The sequence below is a fragment of the Astatotilapia calliptera genome, chromosome 23 (assembly GCF_964374335.1).
Source record: "Astatotilapia calliptera chromosome 23, fAstCal68.1, whole genome shotgun sequence".
Classification (NCBI taxonomy): Eukaryota; Metazoa; Chordata; class Actinopteri; order Cichliformes; family Cichlidae; genus Astatotilapia; species Astatotilapia calliptera.
The window spans coordinates 22,200,109-22,220,505 of record NC_137443.1 but is presented as its reverse complement, the minus strand read 5'-3'; the positions used below and the strand labels follow the sequence as shown (position 1 = coordinate 22,220,505).

General features: G+C 47.2%; 26 non-coding genes across 26 annotated transcripts; all 26 read right to left on the bottom strand.

Moving 5' to 3' along the window:
- Positions 1-314: 314 nt before the first annotated feature.
- Positions 315-387, bottom strand: trnar-ucg (transfer RNA arginine (anticodon UCG)). Its single transcript has one exon. It is a non-coding gene; the product is annotated as a tRNA-Arg (tRNA).
- Positions 388-739: 352 nt separating this feature from the next.
- On the bottom strand, positions 740-813 carry trnai-aau (transfer RNA isoleucine (anticodon AAU)). The gene has a single exon. It is a non-coding gene; the product is annotated as a tRNA-Ile (tRNA).
- Positions 814-1,372: 559 nt separating this feature from the next.
- Positions 1,373-1,445, bottom strand: trnar-ucg (transfer RNA arginine (anticodon UCG)). The gene has a single exon. It is a non-coding gene; the product is annotated as a tRNA-Arg (tRNA).
- A 359-nt stretch (positions 1,446-1,804) lies between these two features.
- Positions 1,805-1,878, bottom strand: trnai-aau (transfer RNA isoleucine (anticodon AAU)). Its single transcript has one exon. It is a non-coding gene; the product is annotated as a tRNA-Ile (tRNA).
- Positions 1,879-2,893: 1,015 nt separating this feature from the next.
- Positions 2,894-2,966, bottom strand: trnar-ucg (transfer RNA arginine (anticodon UCG)). Its single transcript has one exon. It is a non-coding gene; the product is annotated as a tRNA-Arg (tRNA).
- A 352-nt stretch (positions 2,967-3,318) lies between these two features.
- trnai-aau (transfer RNA isoleucine (anticodon AAU)) lies at positions 3,319-3,392 on the bottom strand. The gene has a single exon. It is a non-coding gene; the product is annotated as a tRNA-Ile (tRNA).
- Positions 3,393-3,951: 559 nt separating this feature from the next.
- On the bottom strand, positions 3,952-4,024 carry trnar-ucg (transfer RNA arginine (anticodon UCG)). Its single transcript has one exon. It is a non-coding gene; the product is annotated as a tRNA-Arg (tRNA).
- A 359-nt stretch (positions 4,025-4,383) lies between these two features.
- On the bottom strand, positions 4,384-4,457 carry trnai-aau (transfer RNA isoleucine (anticodon AAU)). Its single transcript has one exon. It is a non-coding gene; the product is annotated as a tRNA-Ile (tRNA).
- Positions 4,458-5,016: 559 nt separating this feature from the next.
- trnar-ucg (transfer RNA arginine (anticodon UCG)) lies at positions 5,017-5,089 on the bottom strand. Its single transcript has one exon. It is a non-coding gene; the product is annotated as a tRNA-Arg (tRNA).
- Positions 5,090-5,448: 359 nt separating this feature from the next.
- Positions 5,449-5,522, bottom strand: trnai-aau (transfer RNA isoleucine (anticodon AAU)). Its single transcript has one exon. It is a non-coding gene; the product is annotated as a tRNA-Ile (tRNA).
- A 493-nt stretch (positions 5,523-6,015) lies between these two features.
- On the bottom strand, positions 6,016-6,089 carry trnai-aau (transfer RNA isoleucine (anticodon AAU)). The gene has a single exon. It is a non-coding gene; the product is annotated as a tRNA-Ile (tRNA).
- Positions 6,090-7,106: 1,017 nt separating this feature from the next.
- On the bottom strand, positions 7,107-7,179 carry trnar-ucg (transfer RNA arginine (anticodon UCG)). The gene has a single exon. It is a non-coding gene; the product is annotated as a tRNA-Arg (tRNA).
- A 352-nt stretch (positions 7,180-7,531) lies between these two features.
- On the bottom strand, positions 7,532-7,605 carry trnai-aau (transfer RNA isoleucine (anticodon AAU)). The gene has a single exon. It is a non-coding gene; the product is annotated as a tRNA-Ile (tRNA).
- Positions 7,606-8,164: 559 nt separating this feature from the next.
- Positions 8,165-8,237, bottom strand: trnar-ucg (transfer RNA arginine (anticodon UCG)). Its single transcript has one exon. It is a non-coding gene; the product is annotated as a tRNA-Arg (tRNA).
- Positions 8,238-8,596: 359 nt separating this feature from the next.
- On the bottom strand, positions 8,597-8,670 carry trnai-aau (transfer RNA isoleucine (anticodon AAU)). Its single transcript has one exon. It is a non-coding gene; the product is annotated as a tRNA-Ile (tRNA).
- Positions 8,671-9,229: 559 nt separating this feature from the next.
- Positions 9,230-9,302, bottom strand: trnar-ucg (transfer RNA arginine (anticodon UCG)). The gene has a single exon. It is a non-coding gene; the product is annotated as a tRNA-Arg (tRNA).
- A 359-nt stretch (positions 9,303-9,661) lies between these two features.
- Positions 9,662-9,735, bottom strand: trnai-aau (transfer RNA isoleucine (anticodon AAU)). The gene has a single exon. It is a non-coding gene; the product is annotated as a tRNA-Ile (tRNA).
- Positions 9,736-10,228: 493 nt separating this feature from the next.
- trnai-aau (transfer RNA isoleucine (anticodon AAU)) lies at positions 10,229-10,302 on the bottom strand. The gene has a single exon. It is a non-coding gene; the product is annotated as a tRNA-Ile (tRNA).
- A 1,006-nt stretch (positions 10,303-11,308) lies between these two features.
- On the bottom strand, positions 11,309-11,381 carry trnar-ucg (transfer RNA arginine (anticodon UCG)). The gene has a single exon. It is a non-coding gene; the product is annotated as a tRNA-Arg (tRNA).
- A 352-nt stretch (positions 11,382-11,733) lies between these two features.
- trnai-aau (transfer RNA isoleucine (anticodon AAU)) lies at positions 11,734-11,807 on the bottom strand. Its single transcript has one exon. It is a non-coding gene; the product is annotated as a tRNA-Ile (tRNA).
- Positions 11,808-12,367: 560 nt separating this feature from the next.
- trnar-ucg (transfer RNA arginine (anticodon UCG)) lies at positions 12,368-12,440 on the bottom strand. Its single transcript has one exon. It is a non-coding gene; the product is annotated as a tRNA-Arg (tRNA).
- A 359-nt stretch (positions 12,441-12,799) lies between these two features.
- Positions 12,800-12,873, bottom strand: trnai-aau (transfer RNA isoleucine (anticodon AAU)). Its single transcript has one exon. It is a non-coding gene; the product is annotated as a tRNA-Ile (tRNA).
- A 557-nt stretch (positions 12,874-13,430) lies between these two features.
- Positions 13,431-13,503, bottom strand: trnar-ucg (transfer RNA arginine (anticodon UCG)). The gene has a single exon. It is a non-coding gene; the product is annotated as a tRNA-Arg (tRNA).
- A 359-nt stretch (positions 13,504-13,862) lies between these two features.
- Positions 13,863-13,936, bottom strand: trnai-aau (transfer RNA isoleucine (anticodon AAU)). The gene has a single exon. It is a non-coding gene; the product is annotated as a tRNA-Ile (tRNA).
- Positions 13,937-14,429: 493 nt separating this feature from the next.
- On the bottom strand, positions 14,430-14,503 carry trnai-aau (transfer RNA isoleucine (anticodon AAU)). The gene has a single exon. It is a non-coding gene; the product is annotated as a tRNA-Ile (tRNA).
- Positions 14,504-14,967: 464 nt separating this feature from the next.
- trnar-ucg (transfer RNA arginine (anticodon UCG)) lies at positions 14,968-15,040 on the bottom strand. The gene has a single exon. It is a non-coding gene; the product is annotated as a tRNA-Arg (tRNA).
- Between the last annotated feature and the right edge of the window lie 5,357 nt (positions 15,041-20,397).

The following is a 20,397-nucleotide window of genomic DNA, read 5'->3' as shown; positions in this document are numbered from 1 at the left end:
GCAGGTGTAGTTCCACCAACAGCCTGCTTCCAAGTCGTGATTTTTTCACCCATGTCGCTTGAGGTCATGGCATGTTATTGACTTTCTATGGTTGCTTCTAAGCCAAGACCACTGGGGCCTGGCACTGATAAGGCCAAGTTCATGGCTTCAGTCCGCAACCTGGCCATTCGAGCCTCGTTTGAGAACTCGTAGAGTCTCTGTTGAAGGACATGAAATTGACAAAAGTGTAGCAATTTTGGATGACATAAAGGATCCGAGGTTGGCCTGCTGCAATCTAACTGGGAACGCATGCCTGCTCCTCAAGGACTCACAACAAACCACGAAGGGACTTGAACCCTCAATCTTCTGATCCGAAGTCAGACGCCTTGTCCGTTAGGCCACGTGGTCTGGCAGAAGCTCCCTCTTTTCACGAACGTTCGTTGGAGTCTGGTTGAATCAACTGCTGGTGTTGGTTTGCTCACGTGGCTGGTGGATATTGCTTGATTGTTGCTTGAAATAATTGATTGTTGCTTGAAATAAGTGCATGCCACAGCATTTCTCCCATGTATCACGCTCTTAAAAATGTAGTCCTACCTGCCACATGCACAGTGGATCCACCCACTAAGCCAGACTGCCAATGAAGGTCATAAAGCTTACGTGGCCCGATCTGTCACCTGGAAGTTGGCAGAGGTTTTTTGTTGGATCCCACCCAATAAAATCCACAGTCTATCATGAGACAGCACGTTGGATGGATGTTGAATGGCCAGTATGGGGATTGAACCCATGACCTTGGCGTTATTAGCACCACGCTCTGACCAGCTGAGCTAACCGGCCTACAAAATGTGTGTGAACCCATCCTTTTGTTGACTAATATGCCAAAAAAGAGAGGGTGGAAGAACTGTTAAGAACACAAGAGAAATGTGTGTTTACACGAAATTACTTCAACATAGTGGGAAAAAAAGAAGTCTTCTGTTGACTTACAAAAAATGCTTTAAGAAGAAATTTGCCACTAAACAATACATGGTGTGCGTCTTCTAAAGTTAGGGTCGTTAGGTGAGGATATAAAGCAGCAGTTTTTGATGCAGTATGCTGTGTCAGACTTTGGAAATGAGTGATTTATCCAGAAAGTAGCTGGAAAAGTGATTTGGAGATTGTAGCTAAGCATGTAATGTATTCATTAGCGTGTCATGTGTCAGTGAATTTTGTGGTTTGCTGTCATTCATGGCTTCAGTCCGCAACCTGGCCATTCGAGCCTCGTTTGAGAACTCGTAGAGTCTCTGTTGAAGGACATGAAATTGACAAAAGTGTAGCAATTTTGGATGACATAAAGGATCCGAGGTTGGCCTGCTGCAATCTAACTGGGAAGCATGGCTGCTCCTCAAGGACTCACAACAAACCACGAAGGGACTTGAACCCTCAATCTTCTGATCCGAAGTCAGACGCCTTGTCCGTTAGGCCACGTGGTCTGGCAGAAGTTCCCTCTTTTCACGAACGTTCGTTGGAGTCTGGTTGAATCAACTGCTGGTGTAGGGTTGCTCACGTGGCTGGTGGATATTGCTTGATTGTTGCTTGAAATAATTGATTGTTGCTTGAAATAAGTGCATGCCACAGCACTTCTCCCATGTATCACGCTCTTAAAAATGTAGTGCTACGTGCCACATGCACATTGGATCCACCCACTAAGCCAGAGTATTATCTGCCAATGAAGGTCATAAAGCTTACGTGGCCCGATCTGTCACCTGGAAGTTGGCAGAGGTTTTTTGTTGGATCCCACCCAATAAAATCCACAGTCTATCATGAGACAGCACGTTGGATGGCTGTTGAATGGCCAGTATGGGGATTGAACCCATGACCTTGGCGTTATTAGCACCACGCTCTGACCAGCTGAGCTAACCGGCCTACAATATCGTTCTGTTGACTAATATACCAAAAGAGAGGGTGGAAGAACTGTTAAGAACACAAGAGAAATGTGTGTTTACACGAAATTACTTCAACATAGTGGGAAAAAAAAGTCTTCTGTTGACTTACAAAAAATGCTTTAAGAAGAAATTTGCCACAAAACAATACATGGTGTGCGTCTTCTAAAGTTAGGGTCGTTAGGTGAGGATATAAAGCAGCAGTTTTTGATCCAGTATGCTGTGTCAGACTTTGGAAATGAGTGATTTATCCAGAAAGTAGCTGGAAAAGTGATTTGGAGATTGCAGCTAAGCATGTAATGTATTCATTAGCGTGTCATGTGTCAGTGAATTTTGTGGTTTGCTGTCATTTGTAGTTGCGTACATCACTCACCTGGAAGTTGGCAGAGGTTTTTTCTTGGATCCCACCCAAAAAAAACCACAGTCTATCATGAGACAGTACGTTGGATGGCTGTTGGAATGGCCAGTATGGGGATTGAACCCATGACCTTGGCGTTATTAGCACCACTCTCTGACCAGCTGAGCTAACCGGCCTACAAAATCATTCTGTTGACTAATATACCAAAAAAGAGGGTGGAAGAACTGTTAACAACACAAGAGAAATGTGTGTTTACAAGAAATTACTTCAAGCAGTACCAATGAAAGCCAACTCTTGGAAGCTCCTACTGATCAGAAGCCACCTATGCAGGTGTAGTTCCACCAACAGCCTGCTTCCAAGTCGTGATTTTTTCACCCATGTCGCTTGAGGTCATGGCATGTTATTGACTTTCTATGGTTGCTTCTAAGCCAAGACCACTGGGGCCTGGCACTGATAAGGCCAAGTTCATGGCTTCAGTCCGCAACCTGGCCATTCGAGCCTCGTTTGAGAACTCGTAGAGTCTCTGTTGAAGGACATGAAATTGACAAAAGTGTAGCAATTTTGGATGACATAAAGGATCCGAGGTTGGCCTGCTGCAATCTAACTGGGAACGCATGCCTGCTCCTCAAGGACTCACAACAAACCACGAAGGGACTTGAACCCTCAATCTTCTGATCCGAAGTCAGACGCCTTGTCCGTTAGGCCACGTGGTCTGGCAGAAGCTCCCTCTTTTCACGAACGTTCGTTGGAGTCTGGTTGAATCAACTGCTGGTGTTGGGTTGCTCACGTGGCTGGTGGATATTGCTTGATTGTTGCTTGAAATAATTGATTGTTGCTTGAAATAAGTGCATGCCACAGCATTTCTCCCATGTATCACGCTCTTAAAAATGTAGTCCTACCTGCCACATGCACAGTGGATCCACCCACTAAGCCAGACTGCCAATGAAGGTCATAAAGCTTACGTGGCCCGATCTGTCACCTGGAAGTTGGCAGAGGTTTTTTGTTGTATCCCACCCAATAAAATCCACAGTCTATCATGAGACAGCACGTTGGATGGATGTTGAATGGCCAGTATGGGGATTGAACCCATGACCTTGGCGTTATTAGCACCACGCTCTGACCAGCTGAGCTAACCGGCCTTCAAAATGTGTGTGAACCCATCCTTTTGTTGACTAATATGCCAAAAAAGAGAGGGTGGAAGAACTGTTAAGAACACAAGAGAAATGTGTGTTTACACGAAATTACTTCAACATAGTGGGAAAAAAAGAAGTCTTCTGTTGACTTACAAAAAATGCTTTAAGAAGAAATTTGCCACTAAACAATACATGGTGTGCGTCTTCTAAAGTTAGGGTCGTTAGGTGAGGATATAAAGCAGCAGTTTTTGATGCAGTATGCTGTGTCAGACTTTGGAAATGAGTGATTTATCCAGAAAGTAGCTGGAAAAGTGATTTGGAGATTGTAGCTAAGCATGTAATGTATTCATTAGCGTGTCATGTGTCAGTGAATTTTGTGGTTTGCTGTCATTCATGGCTTCAGTCCGCAACCTGGCCATTCGAGCCTCGTTTGAGAACTCGTAGAGTCTCTGTTGAAGGACATGAAATTGACAAAAGTGTAGCAATTTTGGATGACATAAAGGATCCGAGGTTGGCCTGCTGCAATCTAACTGGGAAGCATGGCTGCTCCTCAAGGACTCACAACAAACCACGAAGGGACTTGAACCCTCAATCTTCTGATCCGAAGTCAGACGCCTTGTCCGTTAGGCCACGTGGTCTGGCAGAAGTTCCCTCTTTTCACGAACGTTCGTTGGAGTCTGGTTGAATCAACTGCTGGTGTAGGGTTGCTCACGTGGCTGGTGGATATTGCTTGATTGTTGCTTGAAATAATTGATTGTTGCTTGAAATAAGTGCATGCCACAGCATTTCTCCCATGTATCACGCTCTTAAAAATGTAGTGCTACGTGCCACATGCACATTGGATCCACCCACTAAGCCAGAGTATTATCTGCCAATGAAGGTCATAAAGCTTACGTGGCCCGATCTGTCACCTGGAAGTTGGCAGAGGTTTTTTGTTGGATCCCACCCAATAAAATCCACAGTCTATCATGAGACAGCACGTTGGATGGCTGTTGAATGGCCAGTATGGGGATTGAACCCATGACCTTGGCGTTATTAGCACCACGCTCTGACCAGCTGAGCTAACCGGCCTTCAAAATGTGTGTGAACCCATCCTTTTGTTGACTAATATGCCAAAAAAGAGAGGGTGGAAGAACTGTTAAGAACACAAGAGAAATGTGTGTTTACACGAAATTACTTCAACATAGTGGGAAAAAAAGAAGTCTTCTGTTGACTTACAAAAAATGCTTTAAGAAGAAATTTGCCACTAAACAATACATGGTGTGCGTCTTCTAAAGTTAGGGTCGTTAGGTGAGGATATAAAGCAGCAGTTTTTGATGCAGTATGCTGTGTCAGACTTTGGAAATGAGTGATTTATCCAGAAAGTAGCTGGAAAAGTGATTTGGAGATTGTAGCTAAGCATGTAATGTATTCATTAGCGTGTCATGTGTCAGTGAATTTTGTGGTTTGCTGTCATTCATGGCTTCAGTCCGCAACCTGGCCATTCGAGCCTCGTTTGAGAACTCGTAGAGTCTCTGTTGAAGGACATGAAATTGACAAAAGTGTAGCAATTTTGGATGACATAAAGGATCCGAGGTTGGCCTGCTGCAATCTAACTGGGAAGCATGGCTGCTCCTCAAGGACTCACAACAAACCACGAAGGGACTTGAACCCTCAATCTTCTGATCCGAAGTCAGACGCCTTGTCCGTTAGGCCACGTGGTCTCGCAGAAGTTCCCTCTTTTCACGAACGTTCGTTGGAGTCTGGTTGAATCAACTGCTGGTGTAGGGTTGCTCACGTGGCTGGTGGATATTGCTTGATTGTTGCTTGAAATAATTGATTGTTGCTTGAAATAAGTGCATGCCACAGCATTTCTCCCATGTATCACGCTCTTAAAAATGTAGTGCTACGTGCCACATGCACATTGGATCCACCCACTAAGCCAGAGTATTATCTGCCAATGAAGGTCATAAAGCTTACGTGGCCCGATCTGTCACCTGGAAGTTGGCAGAGGTTTTTTGTTGGATCCCACCCAATAAAATCCACAGTCTATCATGAGACAGCACGTTGGATGGCTGTTGAATGGCCAGTATGGGGATTGAACCCATGACCTTGGCGTTATTAGCACCACGCTCTGACCAGCTGAGCTAACCGGCCTACAAAATGTGTTTGAACCCATCCTTTTGTTGACTAATATACCAAAAAAGAGAGGGTGGAAGAACTGTTAAGAACACAAGAGAAATGTGTGTTTACAAGAAATTACTTCAACATAGTGGGAAAAAAAAGTCTTCTGTTGACTTACAAAAAATGCTTTAAGAAGAAATTTGCCACAAAACAATACATGGTGTGCGTCTTCTAAAGTTAGGGTCGTTAGGTGAGGATATAAAGCAGCAGTTTTTGATGCAGTATGCTGTGTCAGACTTTGGAAATGAGTGATTTATCCAGAAAGTAGCTGGAAAAGTGATTTGGAGATTGTAGCTAAGCATGTAATGTATTCATTAGCGTGTCATGTGTCAGTGAATTTTGTGGTTTGCTGTCATTTGTAGTTGCGTACATCACTCACCTGGAAGTTGGCAGAGGTTTTTTCTTGGATCCCACCCAAAAAAATCCACAGTTTATCATGAGACAGCCGGTTGGATGGCTGTTGGAATGGCCAGTATGGGGATTGAACCCATGACCTTGGCGTTATTAGCACCACGCTCTGACCAGCTGAGCTAACCGGCCTACAATATCGTTCTGTTGACTAATATACCAAAAGAGAGGGTGGAAGAACTGTTAAGAACACAAGAGAAATGTGTGTTTACACGAAATTACTTCAACATAGTGGGAAAAAAAGAAGTCTTCTGTTGACTTACAAAAAATGCTTTAAGAAGAAATTTGCCACAAAACAATACATGGTGTGCGTCTTCTAAAGTTAGGGTCGTTAGGTGAGGATATAAAGCAGCAGTTTTTGATGCAGTATGCTGTGTCAGACTTTGGAAATGAGTGATTTATCCAGAAAGTAGCTGGAAAAGTGATTTGGAGATTGTAGCTAAGCATGTAATGTATTCATTAGCGTGTCATGTGTCAGTGAATTTTGTGGTTTGCTGTCATTTGTATTTGCGTACATCACTCACCTGGAAGTTGGCAGAGGTTTTTTCTTGGATCCCACCCAAAAAAAACCACAGTCTATCATGAGACAGTACGTTGGATGGCTGTTGGAATGGCCAGTATGGGGATTGAACCCATGACCTTGGCGTTATTAGCACCACTCTCTGACCAGCTGAGCTAACCGGCCTACAAAATCATTCTGTTGACTAATATACCAAAAAAGAGGGTGGAAGAACTGTTAACAACACAAGAGAAATGTGTGTTTACAAGAAATTACTTCAAGCAGTACCAATGAAAGCCAACTCTTGGAAGCTCCTACTGATCAGAAGCCACCTATGCAGGTGTAGTTCCACCAACAGCCTGCTTCCAAGTCGTGATTTTTTCACCCATGTCGCTTGAGGTCATGGCATGTTATTGACTTTCTATGGTTGCTTCTAAGCCAAGACCACTGGGGCCTGGCACTGATAAGGCCAAGTTCATGGCTTCAGTCCGCAACCTGGCCATTCGAGCCTCGTTTGAGAACTCGTAGAGTCTCTGTTGAAGGACATGAAATTGACAAAAGTGTAGCAATTTTGGATGACATAAAGGATCCGAGGTTGGCCTGCTGCAATCTAACTGGGAACGCATGCCTGCTCCTCAAGGACTCACAACAAACCACGAAGGGACTTGAACCCTCAATCTTCTGATCCGAAGTCAGACGCCTTGTCCGTTAGGCCACGTGGTCTGGCAGAAGCTCCCTCTTTTCACGAACGTTCGTTGGAGTCTGGTTGAATCAACTGCTGGTGTTGGGTTGCTCACGTGGCTGGTGGATATTGCTTGATTGTTGCTTGAAATAATTGATTGTTGCTTGAAATAAGTGCATGCCACAGCATTTCTCCCATGTATCACGCTCTTAAAAATGTAGTCCTACCTGCCACATGCACAGTGGATCCACCCACTAAGCCAGACTGCCAATGAAGGTCATAAAGCTTACGTGGCCCGATCTGTCACCTGGAAGTTGGCAGAGGTTTTTTGTTGTATCCCACCCAATAAAATCCACAGTCTATCATGAGACAGCACGTTGGATGGATGTTGAATGGCCAGTATGGGGATTGAACCCATGACCTTGGCGTTATTAGCACCACGCTCTGACCAGCTGAGCTAACCGGCCTTCAAAATGTGTGTGAACCCATCCTTTTGTTGACTAATATGCCAAAAAAGAGAGGGTGGAAGAACTGTTAAGAACACAAGAGAAATGTGTGTTTACACGAAATTACTTCAACATAGTGGGAAAAAAAGAAGTCTTCTGTTGACTTACAAAAAATGCTTTAAGAAGAAATTTGCCACTAAACAATACATGGTGTGCGTCTTCTAAAGTTAGGGTCGTTAGGTGAGGATATAAAGCAGCAGTTTTTGATGCAGTATGCTGTGTCAGACTTTGGAAATGAGTGATTTATCCAGAAAGTAGCTGGAAAAGTGATTTGGAGATTGTAGCTAAGCATGTAATGTATTCATTAGCGTGTCATGTGTCAGTGAATTTTGTGGTTTGCTGTCATTCATGGCTTCAGTCCGCAACCTGGCCATTCGAGCCTCGTTCGAGAACTCGTAGAGTCTCTGTTGAAGGACATGAAATTGACAAAAGTGTAGCAATTTTGGATGACATAAAGGATCCGAGGTTGGCCTGCTGCAATCTAACTGGGAAGCATGGCTGCTCCTCAAGGACTCACAACAAACCACGAAGGGACTTGAACCCTCAATCTTCTGATCCGAAGTCAGACGCCTTGTCCGTTAGGCCACGTGGTCTGGCAGAAGTTCCCTCTTTTCACGAACGTTCGTTGGAGTCTGGTTGAATCAACTGCTGGTGTAGGGTTGCTCACGTGGCTGGTGGATATTGCTTGATTGTTGCTTGAAATAATTGATTGTTGCTTGAAATAAGTGCATGCCACAGCATTTCTCCCATGTATCACGCTCTTAAAAATGTAGTGCTACGTGCCACATGCACATTGGATCCACCCACTAAGCCAGAGTATTATCTGCCAATGAAGGTCATAAAGCTTACGTGGCCCGATCTGTCACCTGGAAGTTGGCAGAGGTTTTTTGTTGGATCCCACCCAATAAAATCCACAGTCTATCATGAGACAGCACGTTGGATGGCTGTTGAATGGCCAGTATGGGGATTGAACCCATGACCTTGGCGTTATTAGCACCACGCTCTGACCAGCTGAGCTAACCGGCCTTCAAAATGTGTGTGAACCCATCCTTTTGTTGACTAATATGCCAAAAAAGAGAGGGTGGAAGAACTGTTAAGAACACAAGAGAAATGTGTGTTTACACGAAATTACTTCAACATAGTGGGAAAAAAAGAAGTCTTCTGTTGACTTACAAAAAATGCTTTAAGAAGAAATTTGCCACTAAACAATACATGGTGTGCGTCTTCTAAAGTTAGGGTCGTTAGGTGAGGATATAAAGCAGCAGTTTTTGATGCAGTATGCTGTGTCAGACTTTGGAAATGAGTGATTTATCCAGAAAGTAGCTGGAAAAGTGATTTGGAGATTGTAGCTAAGCATGTAATGTATTCATTAGCGTGTCATGTGTCAGTGAATTTTGTGGTTTGCTGTCATTCATGGCTTCAGTCCGCAACCTGGCCATTCGAGCCTCGTTTGAGAACTCGTAGAGTCTCTGTTGAAGGACATGAAATTGACAAAAGTGTAGCAATTTTGGATGACATAAAGGATCCGAGGTTGGCCTGCTGCAATCTAACTGGGAAGCATGGCTGCTCCTCAAGGACTCACAACAAACCACGAAGGGACTTGAACCCTCAATCTTCTGATCCGAAGTCAGACGCCTTGTCCGTTAGGCCACGTGGTCTCGCAGAAGTTCCCTCTTTTCACGAACGTTCGTTGGAGTCTGGTTGAATCAACTGCTGGTGTAGGGTTGCTCACGTGGCTGGTGGATATTGCTTGATTGTTGCTTGAAATAATTGATTGTTGCTTGAAATAAGTGCATGCCACAGCATTTCTCCCATGTATCACGCTCTTAAAAATGTAGTGCTACGTGCCACATGCACATTGGATCCACCCACTAAGCCAGAGTATTATCTGCCAATGAAGGTCATAAAGCTTACGTGGCCCGATCTGTCACCTGGAAGTTGGCAGAGGTTTTTTGTTGGATCCCACCCAATAAAATCCACAGTCTATCATGAGACAGCACGTTGGATGGCTGTTGAATGGCCAGTATGGGGATTGAACCCATGACCTTGGCGTTATTAGCACCACGCTCTGACCAGCTGAGCTAACCGGCCTACAAAATGTGTTTGAACCCATCCTTTTGTTGACTAATATACCAAAAAAGAGAGGGTGGAAGAACTGTTAAGAACACAAGAGAAATGTGTGTTTACAAGAAATTACTTCAACATAGTGGGAAAAAAAAGTCTTCTGTTGACTTACAAAAAATGCTTTAAGAAGAAATTTGCCACAAAACAATACATGGTGTGCGTCTTCTAAAGTTAGGGTCGTTAGGTGAGGATATAAAGCAGCAGTTTTTGATGCAGTATGCTGTGTCAGACTTTGGAAATGAGTGATTTATCCAGAAAGTAGCTGGAAAAGTGATTTGGAGATTGTAGCTAAGCATGTAATGTATTCATTAGCGTGTCATGTGTCAGTGAATTTTGTGGTTTGCTGTCATTTGTAGTTGCGTACATCACTCACCTGGAAGTTGGCAGAGGTTTTTTCTTGGATCCCACCCAAAAAAATCCACAGTTTATCATGAGACAGCCGGTTGGATGGCTGTTGGAATGGCCAGTATGGGGATTGAACCCATGACCTTGGCGTTATTAGCACCACGCTCTGACCAGCTGAGCTAACCGGCCTACAATATCGTTCTGTTGACTAATATACCAAAAGAGAGGGTGGAAGAACTGTTAAGAACACAAGAGAAATGTGTGTTTACACGAAATTACTTCAACATAGTGGGAAAAAAAGAAGTCTTCTGTTGACTTACAAAAAATGCTTTAAGAAGAAATTTGCCACAAAACAATACATGGTGTGCGTCTTCTAAAGTTAGGGTCGTTAGGTGAGGATATAAAGCAGCAGTTTTTGATGCAGTATGCTGTGTCAGACTTTGGAAATGAGTGATTTATCCAGAAAGTAGCTGGAAAAGTGATTTGGAGATTGTAGCTAAGCATGTAATGTATTCATTAGCGTGTCATGTGTCAGTGAATTTTGTGGTTTGCTGTCATTTGTATTTGCGTACATCACTCACCTGGAAGTTGGCAGAGGTTTTTTCTTGGATCCCACCCAAAAAAAACCACAGTCTATCATGAGACAGCACGTTGGATGGGCCAGTATGGGGATTGAACCCATGACCTTGGCGTTATTAGCACCACGCTCTGACAAGCTGAGCTAACCGGCCTACAAAATCATTCTGTTGACTGATATACCAAAAAAGAGGGTGGAAGAACTGTTAACAACACAAGAGAAATGTGTGTTTACAAGAAATTACTTCAAGCAGTACCAATGAAAGCCAACTCTTGGAAGCTCCTACTGATCAGAAGCCACCTATGCAGGTGTAGTTCCACCAACAGCCTGCTTCCAAGTCGTGATTTTTTCACCCATGTCGCTTGAGGTCATGGCATGTTATTGACTTTCTATGGTTGCTTCTAAGCCAAGACCACTGGGGCCTGGCACTGATAAGGCCAAGTTCATGGCTTCAGTCCGCAACCTGGCCATTCGAGCCTCGTTTGAGAACTCGTAGAGTCTCTGTTGAAGGACATGAAATTGACAAAAGTGTAGCAATTTTGGATGACATAAAGGATCCGAGGTTGGCCTGCTGCAATCCAACTGGGAACGCATGCCTGCTCCTCAAGGACTCACAACAAACCACGAAGGGACTTGAACCCTCAATCTTCTGATCCGAAGTCAGACGCCTTGTCCGTTAGGCCACGTGGTCTGGCAGAAGTTCCCTCTTTTCACGAACGTTCGTTGGAGTCTGGTTGAATCAACTGCTGGTGTTGGGTTGCTCACGTGGCTGGTGGATATTGCTTGATTGTTGCTTGAAATAATTGATTGTTGCTTGAAATAAGTGCATGCCACAGCATTTCTCCCATGTATCACGCTCTTAAAAATGTAGTCCTACCTGCCACATGCACAGTGGATCCACCCACTAAGCCAGACTGTCAATGAAGGTCATAAAGCTTACGTGGCCCGATCTGTCACCTGGAAGTTGGCAGAGGTTTTTTGTTGGATCCCACCCAATAAAATCCACAGTCTATCATGAGACAGCACGTTGGATGGCTGTTGAATGGCCAGTATGGGGATTGAACCCATGACCTTGGCGTTATTAGCACCACGCTCTGACCAGCTGAGCTAACCGGCCTACAAAATGTGTGTGAACCCATCCTTTTGTTGACTAATATGCCAAAAAAGAGAGGGTGGAAGAACTGTTAAGAACACAAGAGAAATGTGTGTTTACACGAAATTACTTCAACATAGTGGGAAAAAAAAGAAGTCTTCTGTTGACTTACAAAAAATGCTTTAAGAAGAAATTTGCCACAAAACAATACATGGTGTGTGTCTTCTAAAGTTAGGGTCGTTAGGTGAGGATATAAAGCAGCAGTTTTTGATGCAGTATGCTGTGTCAGACTTTGGAAATGAGTGATTTATCCAGAAAGTAGCTGGAAAAGTGATTTGGAGATTGTAGCTAAGCATGTAATGTATTCATTAGCGTGTCATGTGTCAGTGAATTTTGTGGTTTGCTGTCATTCATGGCTTCAGTCCGCAACCTGGCCATTCGAGCCTCGTTTGAGAACTCGTAGAGTCTCTGTTGAAGGACATGAAATTGACAAAAGTGTAGCAATTTTGGATGACATAAAGGATCCGAGGTTGGCCTGCTGCAATCTAACTGGGAAGCATGGCTGCTCCTCAAGGACTCACAACAAACCACGAAGGGACTTGAACCCTCAATCTTCTGATCCGAAGTCAGACGCCTTGTCCGTTAGGCCACGTGGTCTGGCAGAAGTTCCCTCTTTTCACGAACGTTCGTTGGAGTCTGGTTGAATCAACTGCTGGTGTTGGGTTGCTCACGTGGCTGGTGGATATTGCTTGATTGTTGCTTGAAATAATTGATTGTTGCTTGAAATAAGTGCATGCCACAGCATTTCTCCCATGTATCACGCTCTTAAAAATGTAGTGCTACGTGCCACATGCACATTGGATCCACCCACTAAGCCAGAGTATTATCTGCCAATGAAGGTCATAAAGCTTACGTGGCCCGATCTGTCACCTGGAAGTTGGCAGAGGTTTTTTGTTGGATCCCACCCAATAAAATCCACAGTCTATCATGAGACAGCACGTTGGATGGCTGTTGAATGGCCAGTATGGGGATTGAACCCATGACCTTGGCGTTATTAGCACCACGCTCTGACCAGCTGAGCTAACCGGCCTACAAAATGTGTTTGAACCCATCCTTTTGTTGACTAATATACCAAAAAAGAGAGGGTGGAAGAACTGTTAAGAACACAAGAGAAATGTGTGTTTACAAGAAATTACTTCAACATAGTGGGAAAAAAAAGTCTTCTGTTGACTTACAAAAAATGCTTTAAGAAGAAATTTGCCACAAAACAATACATGGTGTGTGTCTTCTAAAGTTAGGGTCGTTAGGTGAGGATATAAAGCAGCAGTTTTTGATGCAGTATGCTGTGTCAGACTTTGGAAATGAGTGATTTATCCAGAAAGTAGCTGGAAAAGTGATTTGGAGATTGTAGCTAAGCATGTAATGTATTCATTAGCGTGTCATGTGTCAGTGAATTTTGTGGTTTGCTGTCATTCATGGCTTCAGTCCGCAACCTGGCCATTCGAGCCTCGTTTGAGAACTCGTAGAGTCTCTGTTGAAGGACATGAAATTGACAAAAGTGTAGCAATTTTGGATGACATAAAGGATCCGAGGTTGGCCTGCTGCAATCTAACTGGGAAGCATGGCTGCTCCTCAAGGACTCACAACAAACCACGAAGGGACTTGAACCCTCAATCTTCTGATCCGAAGTCAGACGCCTTGTCCGTTAGGCCACGTGGTCTGGCAGAAGTTCCCTCTTTTCACGAACATTCGTTGGAGTCTGGTTGAATCAACTGCTGGTGTTGGGTTGCTCACGTGGCTGGTGGATATTGCTTGATTGTTGCTTGAAATAATTGATTGTTGCTTGAAATAAGTGCATGCCACAGCATTTCTCCCATGTATCACGCTCTTAAAAATGTAGTGCTACGTGCCACATGCACATTGGATCCACCCACTAAGCCAGAGTATTATCTGCCAATGAAGGTCATAAAGCTTACGTGGCCCGATCTGTCACCTGGAAGTTGGCAGAGGTTTTTTGTTGGATCCCACCCAATAAAATCCACAGTCTATCATGAGACAGCACGTTGGATGGCTGTTGAATGGCCAGTATGGGGATTGAACCCATGACCTTGGCGTTATTAGCACCACGCTCTGACCAGCTGAGCTAACCGGCCTACAAAATGTGTTTGAACCCATCCTTTTGTTGACTAATATACCAAAAAAGAGAGGGTGGAAGAACTGTTAAGAACACAAGAGAAATGTGTGTTTACAAGAAATTACTTCAACATAGTGGGAAAAAAAAGTCTTCTGTTGACTTACAAAAAATGCTTTAAGAAGAAATTTGCCACAAAACAATACATGGTGTGCGTCTTCTAAAGTTAGGGTCGTTAGGTGAGGATATAAAGCAGCAGTTTTTGATGCAGTATGCTGTGTCAGACTTTGGAAATGAGTGATTTATCCAGAAAGTAGCTGGAAAAGTGATTTGGAGATTGTAGCTAAGCATGTAATGTATTCATTAGCGTGTCATGTGTCAGTGAATTTTGTGGTTTGCTGTCATTTGTAGTTGCGTACATCACTCACCTGGAAGTTGGCAGAGGTTTTTTCTTGGATCCCACCCAAAAAAATCCGCAGTTTATCATGAGACAGCCGGTTGGATGGCTGTTGGAATGGCCAGTATGGGGATTGAACCCATGACCTTGGCGTTATTAGCACCACGCTCTGACCAGCTGAGCTAACCGGCCTACAAAATCATTCTGTTGACTGATATACCAAAAAAGAGGGTGGAAGAACTGTTAACAACACAAGAGAAATGTGTGTTTACAAGAAATTACTTCAAGCAGTACCAATGAAAGCCAACTCTTGGAAGCTCCTACTGATCAGAAGCCACCTATGCAGGTGTAGTTCCACCAACAGCCTGCTTCCAAGTCGTGATTTTTTCACCCATGTCGCTTGAGGTCATGGCATGTTATTGACTTTCTATGGTTGCTTCTAAGCCAAGACCACTGGGGCCTGGCACTGATAAGGCCAAGTTCATGGCTTCAGTCCGCAACCTGGCCATTCGAGCCTCGTTTGAGAACTCGTAGAGTCTCTGTTGAAGGACATGAAATTGACAAAAGTGTAGCAATTTTGGATGACATAAAGGATCCGAGGTTGGCCTGCTGCAATCTAACTGGGAACGCATGCCTGCTCCTCAAGGACTCACAACAAACCACGAAGGGACTTGAACCCTCAATCTTCTGATCCGAAGTCAGACGCCTTGTCCGTTAGGCCACGTGGTCTGGCAGAAGTTCCCTCTTTTCACGAACGTTCGTTGGAGTCTGGTTGAATCAACTGCTGGTGTTGGGTTGCTCACGTGGCTGGTGGATATTGCTTGATTGTTGCTTGAAATAATTGATTGTTGCTTGAAATAAGTGCATGCCACAGCATTTCTCCCATGTATCACGCTCTTAAAAATGTAGTCCTACGTGCCACATGCACATTGGATCCACCCACTAAGCCAGAGTATTATCTGCCAATGAAGGTCATAAAGCTTACGTGGCCCGATCTGTCACCTGGAAGTTGGCAGAGGTTTTTTGTTGGATCCCAACACCACCCTCACTACTTCCTGCAGCCCAACCAAACATGAATCTTAAAGGAACAACAACAGTGTGCAGAGAAAACCAACATGTCACTGTCCAGTAACACTTAACCATCGTTACACTGCCCCCCCAGCAATAAGTTCCTCGTCCCCGAGGGAACGACACAGTCTCTGAGGCGGGGCGGTAGCCTACGTTCCCTCCTTGACCTCCTGAGCCCCTGAGGAGGACCCGGAGCTTCGGGGCTTTGGGGTGAAGAGTCCGAGGGGGGGGAACGCAGCCCCGGTCGGGGGCCCCTCTGAGCAGGGTCATGGACGCTCTGTACACGTCCCTCTGGAAAGGAGGGGAGGGACTGTCCTCTGTAGGGGGCCATCCGGTCTCTGTGTAGCGCTACTATCCTCCCCCTAGGAGGCAACTGCACCCTGTAAACAACCTCCCCCACTCGCTCTAGGACGCTGCAAGGCCCCACCCAGCTGCTATCCAGTTTAGGACACCGTCCCTTCTTCCTCTTTGGGCTGTAGACCCACACCAGCTCCCCAGCACGGAAGTGCCTCCCTTTAGTGGTGATGTCGTAATTCCTCTTTTGGCGCAGGCCTGCCTTCGCCAGTTGCTCTCGGGCGTAGGAATGTGCAGAATCCAGCCGGTCCTGCAGCTTCCTTGCGTAGTCCCGGCCCGGTGGTGCCTCTGGCGCGTCCGGGGGTTTCCCAAAAGCCAACTCTGCAGGAGTTCTCAGCTCTCTCCCTAACATGAGCAGGGCAGGCGTACATTGGGTGGAGTCCTGCACTGCCGACCTGTAGGCCATGAGGGTAAGGGGAAGATGGTAATCCCAGTCCCCTTGGTGTTCTGAGGTAAGGATGGCTAGCTGCTGGGCCAGCGTCCTGTTAAACCTTTCCACCAGCCCATCGCTTTGCGGGTGAAGTGGGGTGGTGCGGGTCTTCTTAATCCCAAGGCGTTCACACATGGCAGCAAATACCTTGGACTCAAAGTTACGCCCCTGGTCACTGTGGAGGGTCTCTGCTGTCCCAAAGCGGCTGAACATCCCCTCCACTAATACATCAGCGACAGTCTCAGCCTCCTGATCTGGGATGGCGTATGCTTCCGGCCACTTGGTAAAATAGTCCATGGCCACAAGAACATAGCGGTTTCCTCTGTCTGTGCGAGGAAATGGGCCCATGACGTCCACAGCTACTCGCTCCATTGGAGCTCCTGCTGGTTGCTGCTGAAGCTGAGCCCGGGACTGGTCTTGTGGCCCTTTGTGTGAGGAACATGCATCACAGCTGCGGCAAAAGTCCTCCACATCCCTCCGCTGTTGACCCCAGTAATAGCCCTGGCGGAGGCGGCGAAGAGTCTTGGAGACCCCAAAGTGGCCAGAGCCAGTGCTCCCATGGCAGGCTCCCAGCACAGCTGACCTCAGCGACCTTGGCACCACAACCTGCCACCTCTCCTCCCCCGTGGCAGGATCCTTCCAGGCACGCTCCAACACCCCCTCCTTCAGCCTGAGAGCTGCAAACTTGGCCCACAGCCCCCTGGTACAGATGGAAAACCCAGTGACCTCATCCCAAAGGGGTTGCTCCCCCTTCTCCAGCCCCAGCAGGTCTGTGTCTTGTTCCTGCCGTGCCCTCCACTCCGCTGCATCCACCACCAGAAGAACCCTGCAGGCGAGCTGTGCTGCTCCGTCTATTGTCGTGAGTTCCCGCTCTATTTCCTCTCGCTTCTCACAGTAACGGCAGCCAGCTGCAGCACATGGGCGGCGAGAGAGGGCGTCTGCGTTAGAATGGTGCGTCCCTGCTCTGTGCTCCACGGTGAAATTGAAGGCTTGGAGCTCCTCCAGCCAGCGAGCCACCTGTCCCTCTGGCTCCCTGAAAGACATCAGCCACTGAAGGGCAGCATGATCAGTTCTGACAACAAATGCTGTGCCGCACAGGTAGTATTTAAAGTGTCTCACCCCCGCCACCACAGCCAACAGCTCTCGTCGTGTGACACAGTAGCGCCGCTCGCTCCTGTTCAGGACCCGGCTGAAGTACGCCACCACCTTCTCCCCTTCCGGTCCAACCTGCGACAACACCGCTCCCAGCCCCACATTAGCGTCAGTGTCCAGGACAAAAGGCAGGGCGGGGTCAGGGGGGCAAGGACTGGGGACTCTGTCAGCGATCTGCGGAGGGTGTCGAACGCCTGCTGACAGTCCTGGGTCCAGATGAAGTCACGGTCCTTCTGCAGCAGGTGGAAGAGTGGTGCGGCTATGGAGGAAAAGCCCTTCACAAACCTCCTGTAATAAGACGCCAGTCCTAGGAAGCTTTTGAGCTGTTTCTGGTCTGCTGGTGTGGGCCACTCGGTAATGGTGTGAATTTTTTCCTCCAAAGTGCTGATGCCCTCACGACCCAGCTTGTGGCCCAGAAACTCCACCTCCCTCCTCATGAAGTGGCACTTGTCGGGATGCAGCTTCAGGCCTGCAGCCGCCACCCTCTCCAACACTTGTCTCAGGGCATCCAGGGCAGCATCAAAGGAGCTCCCGTGCACTAGAAGATCATCCAGGTAAACCAGACACCGTTGCCGTGGGACGCCAGCCAGCACACTGTCCATGAGCCTCTCGAAGGTCGCAGGAGCGTTGCAAAGGCCAAAACTCAGGACTTTGAACTGCCATAGTCCCCTGTTAGTGCAGAAGGCTGTCTTCGGTCTGGATTCTGGGGACAGTGGCACCTGCCAGTAGCCACTCCGCAGGTCCAGGGTGGAAAACCAGGAGGACCCGGCTACTAAGTCGAGGGACTCATCAATCCTGGGAAGGGGGTAAGAGTCTTTCTTCGTCACTTTGTTGAGTGGTCTGTAGTCCACACAGAAACGCATCCTAGGACTTTTTTTCTTAGGCACCATCACCACCGCGGAGGCCCACGGGCTATCAGATGGTTCTATGATGCCCGCCTTCATCATTTCACACAGCTCCCTGTCTGCAGCCTCCTGATGAGCCAGGGGCAGGCGGCGGGGGCGCACTTTAATAGGCTGGGCATCCCCGGTCTCAATGACGTGCTCTACCAAGTGTGTCAAGCCAACATCACTTTCTTTCAGGGCAAAAATGTCACTAAACTCTTTTAGTACCTGCCATAGACTCTCTTGCTGCTGTGGAGTCAGCCCCTCACAGTTCTTTGACCAGATACTCCTCACTGCTGAGAGCCTCTCCTCCTCCTCCTCCTCCGCTCGCTGTTCTGCTGGCGGGTCTGCAGGGGTCTCTGCGGTGGAGGTGGACGCCGCGGCAGATGCTGTGCAGACCGGGGGAGGAATAAGCGGCACCTTCTTCCCATCAGGGAGTACGAGGAGGCCTTTGCCTAAGTCCAGTACACCACCAATGGCTCGTAAAAAATCCAGCCCAAGGATGCAGGCGTCCTGCACGTCAGCCACCCAGGCAGCATAAGACACACCGAGGTCCCCCACCTTGAACTGGAACACTCCCTTCCCTCTCATTGGGGCCAGATCACCGGTCACAGTCTTAAGTTGCACGTTAGTCGGTTGTACAGCAGCTCCGGTTGGGACAATATCGGGTCGGACCAGCGTTGCATTGGATCCCGTGTCCAGCAGGGCCGTACAGGACACCCCCGCAATCGTCACTGGAACATGGCAAAAGCCGCCAACCTGGGTCCAGCCCACAGTGATGGCCGCACCGGGTGGAGGTGGCGGTGGTGTGGGGATGTCGTTCTCCCAGGCCCGTGTACTCCCGCCTACACGGGCCCGTGGGCGTTTCCCTGAACCGCTGCAAGCTTGGGGCACTGCCTGATGAGGTGTCCGACTTGTCCACATCCCCAGCAGCTCTGAAGTGCTCCGACCAGAGCATTATAATCTCCCCTCTGCTCCTCGGTCAGCAGCAGCAGGCATGCAGCTGCATCCTCACACAGGCACAAAGCCAATTGGAGAGCTTTATGTTCCTCAGACCAGCCAGCTGCAACAGCTAACAGCTCGAACTGTGCGATAAACACTTCCCATGGCGTCTTGCCGCTGAACTTAGGCGTTTTTATATTCGCTGCAGCTTGCTGGGCGCCGCCATGTTTGTTTACATCACGTGACGGCGCGCCAAGCGAGGTCGACTCCTTCCCGCCGGAATCGCGGCCGCTGTGCGAACAGTTCCCGAGCCTAGTCAAACCTGGAGAAAATCCAGCCTCGGCAGACAGCCGCAGCGCCGTTTCCCTCACTCCATGGGCGGGCGAGCGCGGACGAACCTCCCTCTCCTCCCTCTCCTCCGTCTCCTTCTTAATCCTGCCCGGCAACATCCTCGTCACGTAACGGCAAGCGTCGCCGGCAACAGGGTCTCGGGCGTTCTGGGGTTCTTTTTTCTTTCTTCACTTCTGACACCAATGTAACGTTCACAAGAACCAGACGGTTGGGGTCTCAGTTTGTCCGTTTATTCGGCACATAAGCCAGCGGGTTGTTAACTCAGGGGGAAGCGCTCTCGAACTACACCTCTCTTCAGCCTGGCACACACACAGAACAACCAGGTCCCCCCACCCCTTCCTGTACACCACCCTCACTACTTCCTGCAGCCCAACCAAACATGAATCTTAAAGGAACAACAACAGTGTGCAGAGAAAACCAACATGTCACTGTCCAGTAACACTTAACCATCGTTACAATATGTACAATATATAATAGTATATGCATTTCTGAATGTGTATACTAAATATTTTTCTACGTGTGTGTGTGTGTGTGTGTGTACACATATTTTACAAATTCAATAGAGTAAACAATAAATAAATATATAAAAATATACAGAGTTGAGACATGTGCAAAACAGTGGCATTACTGTACAGTATGGAGTGCATAATGTTGAAGTTCCAGTAGTGAAGGTGAGGTGTCTATGACGTGTTCAGCAGTCTGATGGCCTGGTGGAAGAAGCTGTCTCTCAGTCTGCTGGTACGGGACCGGATGCTGCAGAACCTCCTTCCTGATGGAAGTAGTCTGAACAGTTTATGGCTGGGGTGACTGGAGTCCTTGATGATCCTCCCCGCTTTCCTCAGGCACCGCTTCCTGTAGATGTCTTGGAGGGAGGGAAGCTCACCTCCAATTATCCGTTCAGAGCA